This window comes from Myotis lucifugus, unplaced genomic scaffold (assembly GCF_000147115.1).
Source record: "Myotis lucifugus unplaced genomic scaffold, Myoluc2.0 scaffold_114, whole genome shotgun sequence".
Taxonomy (NCBI): domain Eukaryota; kingdom Metazoa; phylum Chordata; class Mammalia; order Chiroptera; family Vespertilionidae; genus Myotis; species Myotis lucifugus.
The window spans coordinates 2925538-2939148 of NW_005871162.1; the positions used below are offsets into that span (position 1 = coordinate 2925538).

Genomic DNA, 13611 nt, shown 5'->3' on the forward strand with positions numbered 1-13611 from the left:
CATCGGTAATACTTTCAACAATAAAGTTGTGTTTTTTTAAAGATACACATTTTTTTTAAAAAAATGGCAGGATATGTCTGCTCTCACCACTTCTATTCAGAATTGTACAGGCATTTCTAGCCCATACAACTAGTCAAGAAAAAGAAATATAACCGGTAAAACAGAAATATAATCAGTAAATCAGTATAATTTTTCAGATCAGTGAAAAATTAATAGAAATAAAACAATGAGAAAACAAAACAAAACAATGAGAAAGGGGGAGCAATGGGAAAATGGATATATGAAATCACACAGGGGAACAAAATTACCACTATTATATCTATGTAATTAAAGATATCAGCTTCCTATTTAAAAGCCATCTAAATAAAGAACTGATTGATAAGATACTAGTGAGGAGATAAAAGCAAATGCTAAAGAACTTACTGAGACAAGTATTTTTTTAAAAACTGCTTTTGCTGACTTCAACAAACATTCTTTGGGTAGCATTAACATTTTTCTAAAGTGGATGGAGAAACTCCAAAAATCTAGTATAAGTGTGAAAAACGTCCTTAACATTTCTTCTTGAAATTCCATAGTCTAATGTTTATTGCATTAATGTTAAGACAGAAATAAAAAGGTAACGTAGCTTGAAAAGCTTTCCAACTATGAAACACAGAATCTCAAAGCTAAAAGCAGCCTCTTCCTCTCAGAAGGAAGAGCATATGTGCAAACTTGATCAACTTGTGTGGCAATGGAAAAGCTAGAGTCAGTTCTGTGACTTTAAAAAGGAACTTTAGGCCGAAACCGGTTTGGCTCAGTGGATAGAGCGTCGGCCTGCGGACTGAAAGGTCCCAGGTTCGATTCCGGTCAAGGGCATGGACCTGGGTTGCGGGCACATCCCCAGTGGGAGATGTGCAGGGGGCAGCTGATCGATGTCTCTCTCTCATCGATGTTTCTAACTCTCTATCTCTCTCCCTTCCTCTCTGTAAAAAATCAATAAAAAAATATATTTTAAAAAAATAAGTAAAAAAAATAAATAAAAAGGAACTTTAGTCTCCCTGGATCTGAGTTTTCTGGACCTGCAAAGTAAAGAAACTAGATCTCTAAATTCTATTAATCATCTTAAAGAGTCTAGGATTCTACGATTTTAAACCAAATCATAAGCTAAAGGAGATAAAAAAAATAAAGCAAATATATTTTTTACGCAAAAAAAATTAAGTTTTTTTAACTAAAATGAAGGCACTGGCTAATCTGAATATTAATTTCAGTTGTCTTCTGCACTTGCTCACAATAAGCTTAACTGTAAGAGAATTATTACGTATGAATTTTCATTTCTGTACCTTGTTTGAGCGTAAAGACACTCGACCTCCGCAACGAGCACAAAACTTGGTTTGGCAATATGAACAGTTATGGCCACATCCATCCGCAAACTTTGTTTTGTGGCAGATACCACAGGTGGGAGCATCGCCCTTCTGTTCTTGCTGCTGCGGTGATTCCTCTCCCATCTTCTTTACCTGCTCCTTATACATTTCGAACTGCTGATGAAGTTTTCTGCAAAGAAAACAAGTGAGGAAAAATTAGTTTCCTGATGGTCTCAAAACAAAACTACCACTACAATCTGTGGACAGAATTTCATATCAAAAAAGATCCACAGAGCTCTAGCTGGTTTTGCTCAGTGGATAGAGCATCGGCCTGCGGACTGAAAGGTCCCAGGTTCGATTCCGCTCAAGAGCACATGCCCAGGTTGCAGGCTCGATCCCCAGTAGGGGGCATGCAGGAGGCAGCCAATCAATGATTCTCTCTCCTCACTGATGTTTCTATCTCTCTCTCTCTCTCCCTCTCCCTTCCTCTCTGAAATCAATAAAAATAAAAAACTAAATTTAAAAAAATCCATAGAGTGAGAATAAAAGAATAAAAATTTAATTTTCTGATAATGGAATAACATCTTATATGGCGCATCATATAAGTGTTGCAACTAATTCTGCCTTCTGATATACATATTAACGTAAGGCCCAATTAATTCAATATATGTCTATGGAGATATTTCTTCTATTATAATTGTAAAATTTCTACCTACTATTTGCAATATATTTTCAACCATACACTCTAAAATATTTACATTATTTTGCAAAGTTTAATTTCAAAATAAAGGCAGTTAATTTGACTTACACAGTGAAACCAAAACCTATGCAATTCAAATCATTCAGACAAGATCTGAATTGGAGTGATCTTAAGAATCCAGACAGAGGGGAATACACTGGATGAGTGCTCTCACTAATTGTTTAAATCTGTTCAACCGTCTGGACATTAGTTGGCTATAAAAACACTGTGAAATATTAGGATCCTATAAAATAAGGCGGGGCAAATAAAAGGCCAAGTTTAAAAATAAAATGAAAGAATAAGAAAAAATATATCTAGGAAATGTATTATTTACTCCAGTTAAAAATAAGTAGTGATACCCCTCCTGGTGTGGCTCAGTGCTTGAGCATCGACCTATGAACCAGGCAGTCACAGTTCAATTTCGTCAGGGCACATGCCGGGGGGTGGGGGGGGGTCGATCCCCCGTGGGGTAGTTGGCCAATGAGTCTCTCTCACCATTGATGTTTCTATCTCTCTCTCCCTCACCCTTCCTATCTGAAATTAATAAAAATATATTTTTTAAAAATAAAAATAACAAATAGTGATATAACTTTCACTTCCATTGTTTTTATAAGGAAAACTGAAAATGTTTTAAAACTATAATTAGTTCCGCTTAGGATTTACAAAACTATAAATAATGTTACTCCCATTCTAAAAATTGACCAAAGGCTACAAAACCACAACTTTTCTTGAGCCCATCAGAGAGTTGAGAAGGCAAACATATAAGTTTAATTCCAAAGAGTGACAAGCCCCTCCAAAGAGTAACAAGGGCACACTGTTTCACCTTTGGCACTGGAGTAAGAGGTAGCCACCATGTAGGCAGGCAAGAGGAAATCAGTTAAAACTTGAACAAATTATTAACGGCCAAGTGTGGGCTAACATAACAATTTGGAATGGTTAGGGGTGAGTTTACACTCACAAGCACTTTGCCACAGGCTTCCGCTGGTTACTCATGAGTAATATTGGGAGCAGAACATATTAACAAAGAATCCTTTAGGGGTGCACATATGTGAGTGTAGAAGAGATGTCTAGTGACTTCTTGGTGCTCCTGCATCCATCCTAATTAAGCACAACGCAACAGTAATCCACTATTAACAGAATTTGAAGACTGGTGCACTAAAGGTAATGATTAAAACAACAACATCCAAACCTATGTGAACTCCTGACTTGCGTGGTGATTTAATCCCCAACATTAATGGTCTGACATAAAAGGCATGCCCACTTTAAAGCATAAACACAATTCAAACCCATGAGACTCTGGGGGAAATAACAAGGATTAAAAAACCCATTGTCAAGTGATAAAATAGCCAATATAATTAGATTCAGGGATGACAAGGCTGATGAAATTATCAGAGACAGACATTTATATAATTAAAATTGTTAAGGTAGGCCTGGCTGGGTAGCTCAGTTGATTAGAGCATCCTCTTGATATGCCAAGTTTGTGGGTTCAATCTCCGGTCAGGGTACATACAAGCATCAACCAATGAATGCATAAATAAGTAGAACAACAAATCCATCTCTCTCTCTCATCAATAAATTTTAAAATTGTTAAGGTGAAAGATATATAGAAAAACATAATGCATAAACAGATGGAGTATTAAAGCAGAAACTGTAAGAGTCAAATGGAAATGCTAAAAATATAAAACATGCCACAAAATAAGAATACTGAGTTACACCATAAACGCTATGGATATTGTTTGGATTACCATGAGAAGAGAAAGAAGGAAGATCAAGAGGCTCATGAATGTTCAAAGGCAAAAAAAGATGACTGGTCTGAAGGCTAAGCTCTACTGTAAACAGCGCCATGCTGAGAAAATACAAATGGAAAAGACTATCAAGAGGCATAAAAAGAGAAACACCAAACAAAAGAATGATGAAAAGACTCCACAAGGAGCAGTACCTGCCTATCTACTGGACAGAGAGGGGCAGTCCCAAGCTAAAGTACTTTCCAATATGATTAAACAAAAACAAAGAGAGGAAGCTGGAAAATGGGAAGTCCCTCTGCCCAAAGTTCATGCTCAGGGAGAAACAGAGGTATTAAAAGTTATTTGAACAAGAAAGAGAAAGAAAAAGGTGTGGAGGAGGATGGTTACTAAAGTGCTTTGTTGGAGATGGCTTTACTCAAAAACCACCTAAATATGGAAGATTCATTAGGCCAATGGGCTTACGTTTCAAGAAGGCCCATGTAACACATCCTGAACTGAAAGCCACCTTTTGCCTGCCAATACTTGGTGTAAAGAAGAATCCATCATCCCCACTTTATACAACTTTGGGTGTTATTACCAAAGGTACTATCAACGAGGTATAGATGAGCAAGTTAGGCCTTGTAATAACAAGAGACAAGATTATTGGAGAAAAATATGCCCAGGTTACCAACAATCCTGAAAATGCTGGATGCATAAATGCAGTCTTACTGCTTTGACAACAGTTTCATTCAAGTAATGCCTTGTAATTATTGAAGACTATGCACCAATCAGAACTCCTATACGGTGATGTCTCTGCGTACTATCACACAGCTTACATGTCTACAGTCATCCAGAGAACGATTTATTCTATTGTAAAGAATATTAAAATGGCCCTAGCTGGTTTTGCTCAGTGATTAGAGAGGGGTGCGCAAACTACGGCCTGCGGGCCACATGCAAATACAAACCAAATATTTGTTCCCGTTTTGTTTTTTTACTTCAAAATAAGATATGTGCAGTGTGCACAGGAATTTGTTCATAGTTTTTTTTTTAAACTATAGTCCGGCCCTCCAACGGTCTGAGGGACAGTGAACTGGCCCCCTGTTTAAAAAGTTTGAGGACCCCTGGATTAGAGTGTCAGTCCAAGGACTGAAGGGTCCCAGGTTCGATTCTGGGCAAGGGCACATACCTAGATTGCAGGCTCAATATGGGTCGGGGTGCCTGTGGGAGACCATCAATTGATGTGTCTTTCTCGCATCAATGTTTCTCTCTGTCTCTCCCCTTCCCTTCAACTCTCTAAAGATCAATGACATGGCTATTTGAATTTATTGGTTTATGTGAAAAAGAAAGTATGCTTTGTGATTAAGTAGATGATAAGGGCTCATTCACAGAGCTCTACTTTTAATTTACCTACTGACTTAAGGTTAGCACTGTGAAACTAATTTCTTTAAAGTCAGTTTTTCTCTTAGGTATAATTTATGCATGGTAAAACTCACCCCTTTCAGATAATACACTTCAGTCAATTTTGCAAAACATATGCAGTTATATATATCTACCTCGGGTGAGAATTAACAAAACAAAACAAAAAAAGAAAAAAAGATATTGATTCTCTACAAATCAATCTATTGATTCAATGACATCACAAAATCTCAGCATAATTTTTCAAAGAAACTGACAAGCTAATTCTAAAATTTATATGGAAAAGTATAATTCCTAGAATAGGCAAAATATTTTGAAAAAGGAGGCTAAAACAATAACTGATTTCAAGACTTACTGTAAAAGCTACACAAGTAATCAAATCAATATGGCATTGGCAAAGGAGAAACACATATCCCAATGAAAAATAATAGAGTCCAAAAATAGTCCAATATTTAAATGGTCATTGATTTTTTTTAAAAGCTCCAAGGTAATTAATTAGAGAAAAAAAGAAAGTCTTTTAAGCAATGGGAAATTCATGTGTAAAAAAGTAGAAATTCATGTGTGAAAAAATGAACTTCAATTCTTACCTCACATCTTATATTAAAACTAACTCAATATATTACAGAACTATAATCAATGGACTACAGAAATGAATGTAATGACTGAAACTGTAAAATTTCTAGAAGACAATATTGAGGAAAATTGTGCCCTTGGGTAAATAAATACTTCTTTAATGGGATGTAAAAAGTATGAGCCAGAAAGCAACCATTTGTAAAATGTAAATGAATGAACATGGTTGTGACGCAATGAAACATTATTTATAAACACAAATTTGAATTCATGTCACTTTATAGTCACAGAATATTATCAATAAATCTTTTTCAACTATTTTAAAATGTAAAAACCATTTTTAACTCGCCAGATATTTAAAAACAAAAAAACAAAAACAAACAGCAGGCCAGATTTGGCTCATGGGCAATAATTTTATTTTTTATTGATTTCAGAGAAGGAAGGCAGAGGGAGAGAAAGAGAGATAGAAACATCAATGATGAGAGAATCATTGATCTGCTGCCTCTTGCATGCTCCTTGCCCTGACTGGGAATCAAACCATGACCTCCTGGTTCATAGGTCGACACTCAACCATTGAGCCATGCCACCTGGGCACAAATATCCTGGTCTGACAATTGACTGTTAATTTTGAACATTGTGTCCTTTGTTAAACAAAAATTAACAAAATTAAATCTTTAATTTTTATGTAGTCAAATACATCAGTTTCTCCCTTCATGGTTTGTGATTTCAGTAGCTGGCTCTAAAAAGAATCCTTACATACCTTTAAGTCAGTCAAAAAAGAATTCTACAGTTTCTCCTACTTGCTTTATAATCTTGCCTCTCACATTTAGGCTTTTAATTGATCTGATGTTTATTTTTGTATGTGATATGATGTAAGAATTTCAATCTCCTTTATATAGAGATTCCATTTTCCCAGGACCATTAAATACTCTATCCTTTCTTCTTCTGATTTATGATGGCAATCTGTCACATACTAAATTTCCACATGTGCCTGGGTCTACTTATGGACCCTGTATTCCATGTCATTGTTTTTGTGTTTGTTCCTACTCCAGAACAACACTGTCAGAACCAAACTCCAAATGCAATGAAAGGTTTAAAACAGCGGTTCTCAACCTGTGGGTCGCGACCCCTTTGGGGGGTCGAACGACCCTTTCACAGGGGTCGCCTAAGACCATCAGAAAGCACATATATAATTACATATTGTTTTTGTGATGAATCACTATGCTTTAATTATGTTCAATTTATAACAATGAAAATACATCCTGCATATCAGATATCTACATTACAATTCATAACAGTAGCAAAATTACAGCTATGAAGTAGCAACGAAAATAATATATGGTTGAGGGTCACCACAACATGAGGAACTGTATTAAAGGGTCGTGGCATTAGGAAGGTTGAGAACCACTAGTCTAAAAGATCTTAAGTATGTAAACTTGAATATATAACCTTCCAGTGATGTAAATCAGGGGTCAGCTAACGTTTTCTGTAAAAGTCCAAAAATAGGTATTTTCGGCCTTGTGGACACAGGGTTTCTGTCACAACTAGTCAAATCTGCTGGTAGGATGCGAGTGCAGTCATAGAACACATGCAAACAAATGAGCGTGGCTGTGTTCCAATAAACCTTTATTTATAGAAACAGGCAGCAGGCAGGATTGGAACCACAGGCCATATTCTGCAAATCAATCCTTGATATAAATAAAGGAGTCAAAGATATACTCATACTTAATTTAAAACTTTTATTACAAATGAATGTTTAAAAGACATATACCAAAACGAAGAAAAAAACAGAAAAAAAGTTTTTAAAACACACAATAATTTGGAAAAATGGCTTTTTCCCCTTTCTTATTTCTACATCAATGTCTCCGTAATCACTAAAGCAACTCATTGAACTCAATGTTTTCCAAAATAAATTTTCTTCACTTTTGAGTTCTTTGAGAAAACTAAACTTCCAATCTGTTAATTCATGGTAATCCTGTTGTCCCAGTAATTTTATACCCAGCCACAGAGGTTTTTGTTGCTGTTATTTTCTCATTTATCTGATAAGTATGTGCTTTCATGATCTCCATAAACTAGTAATATACATTACTACTTTTGTAAAATAATCTTTAAAGGTTTGTTTACTACAACTTCCAGCACCAGCCATTGAGAATTTCTACAGTACAGGATATACATTCCCAGTGGAGGTCTAAAACCACAGGTTATACCAAACCCTACATATACTAAGTTTTTGCTGATACTTATCTATGATAAAGTTTAATTCATAAACCAGACACAGTGAGAGGTTAAAAACAATAACTAATAATAAAACCATCATAACACACCGTAATAAAAGTTATGTGAATGTGGTCTCTCTCTCTCTCTTCTCCTGTAATTGTTATATTTTTTTAGTCAAAACCTATTCCTGAATCTGTGTACCCACCCCTTACTTACAGTAAATGGCTTGGTGTCACTCATTCGGGGGACCCCTCACTAAAGTCTTCCCATAGGCTCAATGCTTTCTGACACAACATGGGAACATATTTTCTTTTTCTTCTTTTTAATATGTTTTTATTTATTTCAGAGAGGAAGGGAGAGGGAGAGGTAGAGAGAGAGAGAAACATCAATGATGAAAGAGAATCATTGATCGGCTACCTCCTGCACACCACCCCCGCCCCTTACTGGGGATCGAGCCTGCCACCCAGGCATGTCCCCTGACTAGAATTGGACCATGACCTCCTGGTTCATAGGTTGACGCTCAACCACTGAGCCATGCCAGCTGGGCATGGGAACATATTTTCTGTTCCTGTCTTCCACCCACAAATTTGATGAGTTTTCCATCTTAACTAGTAAACATTTATCACATATTGTAGCCATAACTTTTTCAGTTTGAAGTGCAACAGCAAAACTAACACAAATTTCTTTTTCCTTCTTCACAATTTAACAGATTTGTTCTTACTGTAGATCTTAGCAACCTCAGCATATGTTTTTTTTTTGTTGTTTTTTTTTTGCTTTCCTTACTAAATCTAGAACTTCCACATTTTAAAGAAGCATTTTTTGGCTTCTCTTTAGCTATCCAAATTGCCAACATACACTTTTTTTAATATGCTTTTTTTAATTAATTGATTTTTAGAGAGAAAGGGAGAGGGATAGACAGAAACATCAATGAAAGAAAAACATCATGGATCACCTGCCTCCTGCACATCCCCTACTGGGAATCCAGCCAACAACTTAAGTATGTGCCCTGACCAGAAATCGAACCAGGTTCCTCTTGGTTCATGGGTCTATGCTCAACCACTGAGCCAGACCTGCTGGGCCAGCATCAATACTCTTGAACTTTATTAAGTAAATAAGGGTTACTTGAACACCGGCACTGTTCTTCTGATAACTGAGATGGTTACTAAAGTGATTAAATGGGTGGGTAACATACACAGCGTGGATGCACTGGACAAAGAGATGATTCACATCCTGGGCAGGACGGAGTGAACAGCATGAGATTTCATCACACTACTCAAAATGGTACACAATTTAAAATTTATGACCTGTTTATTTCTAGAATTTTCCACTTAATATTTTCAGACCAGAAAGCAAAAACTTGGATAAGGCGGACAACTGTAATCTCTATAGGTGTAGGCATGATTGTTTGAGGTCTTTTTTCTTCTCCAAGCAGTACTTTGTAAATCAAACTAAAGAAATTGAGGGTTTCTCATAATAAGATAGATTTTGTAAACACTAAAAAGAAAGCAATGTCATTTCATTAGAGGGATGATTTCAGAAAAATAAAGAGCTACGTATATTCCAGAATATATAGTACTTGGGTTTTATAACTTGTTTCACAACTGCATTATCAACAGATTAGACCAGCAAGCACCAATAAGAAACACATAGCTTATAATAAAACATTTTTGTCCATATCATTATCAATCTTCAGAAAAAGTAGAACTTTTTAAGTAAAATTAAATTAACAATAGTCTCAAAGACCCTTCCATTTCCATGCCATTAGCCTTCAAAACAATAAAATCAACCCTTTGGAGATCCATCAACTCTCCCTTATCCTATATAATAAAAGGGTAATATGCAGAATGATCAGTTGCTATGACGCACACTGACCATCAGGGGGCAGACGCTCAGCGCAGGAGCTGTCCCCCCAGGTGGTCAGTGCCCCCCCCCCTCCGCTCAGCCACAAGCTGGGCTGATGCTGGCGAGCGCAGCGGCAGTGGCGGGAGCCTCTCCCGCCTCCACAACAGCACTAAGGATGTCCAACTGCAACTTAGGAGTGGGCCTAAGCCGCAGTCAGACATCCCGAGGGCTTCCGGACTGCTAAAGGGTCCAGCCCGGGCTGAGAGCCCTCTCCCCCCCCCCCCCCACCCCGCCAATGCACGAATGTCGTGCACCAGGCCTCTAGTGAATTAATAATAGACTTCCCATGCATTTAAAATTTTTACCTCTGATCCTAGACTCAGCTCTATTACAAGTTAACATGATTAAGTACAGAAAGAAATCCATGAAACACCCAATCTTATCATCAACCGGTACAAGCTGTCTTTCCAAAACTATGACCAAAAACCTAAATATTTAGTCTTCTGGAAAAGATGGGAGAAAAAAACTGCCCAGAGTCTTAACGAAAAAGACAGCAACGCCATGATAACAATTAGCACGTCAGGAAAAGCCTCCAAATGTTGACCCTCAAATTCATGTTTCACCACCAAAAAGACACAAACAATTTTGCCTAGACTGTTGGAAATCCGCCTCATCAGGAGAGTTTAAATAGGAGTGTCTTAAGAATCCACTAAAGCTAATGCTCTTTGGAGAGAAACAGCTAACCAATGACTCTTGTGTCAAGCAGATGACAAACCAAAGGAGACAGCTTCCACCTAAGAACAGAAGAATGCTTTCTGATAGCTCTGCTTCTCCTTTTAAAAATTATTGTTTACGGTTCCTCTTTTTTTACTAGATTCTGACTCATCTGATGATCACTAATGGTTTCTCAGTATGCCCTAAATATATTTTCATTGTTATCACATTTTTTATCTATTAGTCCTTCACTGTTACCTAAGAGAATGTAAGTCTCCCTGTAATCCCCAACAAAATTTAACACGTGTTCCCTGAAAAAAAATACAACAAATTTCCTTCCTTCTGAAAGACACTTATGTATTCAAATGTTCTTCATATTATCAAACCTAATCTTCTGTCTTATAAAATTAGACTTTGATGCCAAGTCATTACAACAGTTTCAGTAGAAACGTCAGTACCAGGGGTTAGGGCTGATATTGGCGTTACCCTTGCTATAGCAGCATTCTTTTGGCAAATCTTCATCTTTTGGCATCCTGAAATTTCCATCTCATTGCAATAAATGAGAACCAAATGTAAAATAACTGTAATAGATGTTACTACTGCTCGTTATATAAAGTTGCCACTCTTCATGAGCACATGGAAAGACTTTTTAGATGTCCTTGCAGTTATTTAAGAGCCTCATGACAAGTTTTGGGCAATGATCTGTGAGCAAAAGTGGCTCATGTCACTTCCTGCTTTCTACAACTAAGAATAAGTGTGAGTACTCCATTCTCTCTCTTCCTCTGATGCAGCAACCCTGGGAGTTATGTGTTTCAGCTGGCTTACGAACAAGATGGGAAGCAGCTTAGGTCTCTGAGTTGCCACTTGAAAGAGAAGCATTCTATATTTTACAAATAAGTCTTCGTTATTATTGTATCATAAAAAGATAAAACATGCCTTAATCGGTTTGGCTCAGTGGATAGAGCGTCGGCCTGCGGACTCAAGGGTCCCAGGTTCGATTCCGGTCAAGGGCATGTACCTTGGTTGCGGGCACATCCCCAGTAAGGGGTGTGCAGGAGGCAGCTGATCGATGTTTCTCTCTCATCAATGTTTCTAACTCTCTATCCCTCTCCCTTCCTCTCTGTAAAAAATCAATAAAATATATATTTTTTTAAAAAGATAAAACATGTAAATCAGTTGTAAGGAAATATTTATTTTGAGTTCCTATTACATCAGGCATTCTGTTAGATACCCGGTCTGGACTTCAACAAGCTTATATACAGCAACAGTTCTGATTTTAGAACTATATACCAACTATTAGTTTTACAACATAGTTTTACTTCACAACATAGTTTTACTTCAATTGAAACTGAAAAGGTGACATTTTAAATAAAATGCATACAAGGTAACATAAGATGGATGAGGCGATAACTAGACAAAAAGACGTTTATCTTCTAGTTTGCATTTATATGCAAAAAGTGAATGTTTTTCTATTTCATCTTAGGGCTCCTGGTAGTCATTCTCATTCTCTTCTTGAGTTCATGTCCTTTTCAATCTGCCCATTTCTACAACCAAACCATCTTCTCGGTAAACATAACTCCTACTTTAAAAAGTGCAGAGGCTGGATGGTAAGAGCATTTCTGAGTAAAATGGATGTTTTCATGGGGAGATTGGAATTTAAATATGTTCAGTCTTTCTCACATACTCAGAGTTACTTCTAATTCACAACATAAATAATGACTTGTACAAAGTTAAAAAGATGCAAGTGTGAACAACTTCTCAAAGAATAAATAAAATGAATGGAATGGACCTTTTTTAATGTTTCAGGTCAATGTGAGAATAAATTTCTGCTTTCCCAAATTATGGTACAACGTAATTTGAAATGTTCAATGAAAAGAGGACTCAGCAGTCAAGTAAGTTAGTAAACACTGTAAGCCATGGGCAAACTACGGCCCGTGGGCCGGATCCGGCCCGTTTGAAATGAATAAAACTAAAAAAAAAAAAAAAAGACCGTACCCTTTATGTAATGATGTTTACTTTGAATTTATATTAGTTCACACAAACACTCCATCCATGCTTTTGTTCCGGCCCTCCGGTCCAGTTTAAGAACCCACTGTGGCCCTCGAGTCAAAAAGTTTGCCCACCCCTGTTCTAACACCTTTGGAGCACATTTAAAAACTAAGACGTTGCACAATAAAGAAAACTGCTTAATCTTTTTTAAAAGAATCTTTCCGAAACTATTTGACCACAGATTGCCTTTGGGAATTAATAACTCTTAATGTCCTCTCGGGGTGAAAAACATACTTTGAAATATATTGCATGATTAGAGAAAGATATTTTGTTGGATAAATATATTTCACATTATTTATACTAAAGCTGAGGGGTGAGTTGCCTCTTCGTTTTTACTTCCCTATAAATTATCCTTGTATTCTTTTTAGATTTCTATGGGCTAATTAAAGGGCAAAGTACCAAACTCATAATCTAACAATTTTCATTTCTACGGGGTAATATTCCAAGGGCAGCATTTTAATATAGACTCTTTAGCATGTTACACTATCAGAGATAATATTTAGTCTATGCAGATCAGCTTACTTACGTCTGGGGCTCCTTTTCATTTTGTTGTTTTTGCTGGGGCTGAAGCACGTTATTTACCAGTTCAGTGATCCCACTAAAGGGAAACCACCTGTTTGAATAAGCAAATAGTGTGACTGAATAACCAAAGGAATAACAAGGTAGGTCAAACGCTTTCTTACCCATCATAATAAAAATACACAGGCACAGAAGCTACAGCCAATGGACATGGGAGCTCCAGCTAGCACCCAGGCAGTCGGAAGGTAGGGAAATCAAGTTTGAACACTGAACCAGACCACAAGCAGGCAGCGAAAAACTACTACATCCAGTCAGTGTGTGGATGAAGTAAGAAACTGCAGGCAGCTGTCTTACCAGCCAGAGAGTCGGGAAGCAGAAGACACGCCAGCTGCAGCCTCTCCAGTATTAGTGTAAGCTAATACCATCCCAGGTGCCGGAAGCAGATATGGCAAAGGTACAGAAGTCAAGCCCACTGCACTCT

The 13611-nt window shown here is 37.1% G+C and overlaps 1 pseudogene; it reads left to right on the plus strand.

Annotated features, from left to right (window-relative positions):
* Positions 1–3764: 3764 nt before the first annotated feature.
* LOC102439430 lies at positions 3765–4540 on the plus strand (annotated as a pseudogene).
* The last annotated feature ends 9071 nt before the right edge of the window (positions 4541–13611 follow it).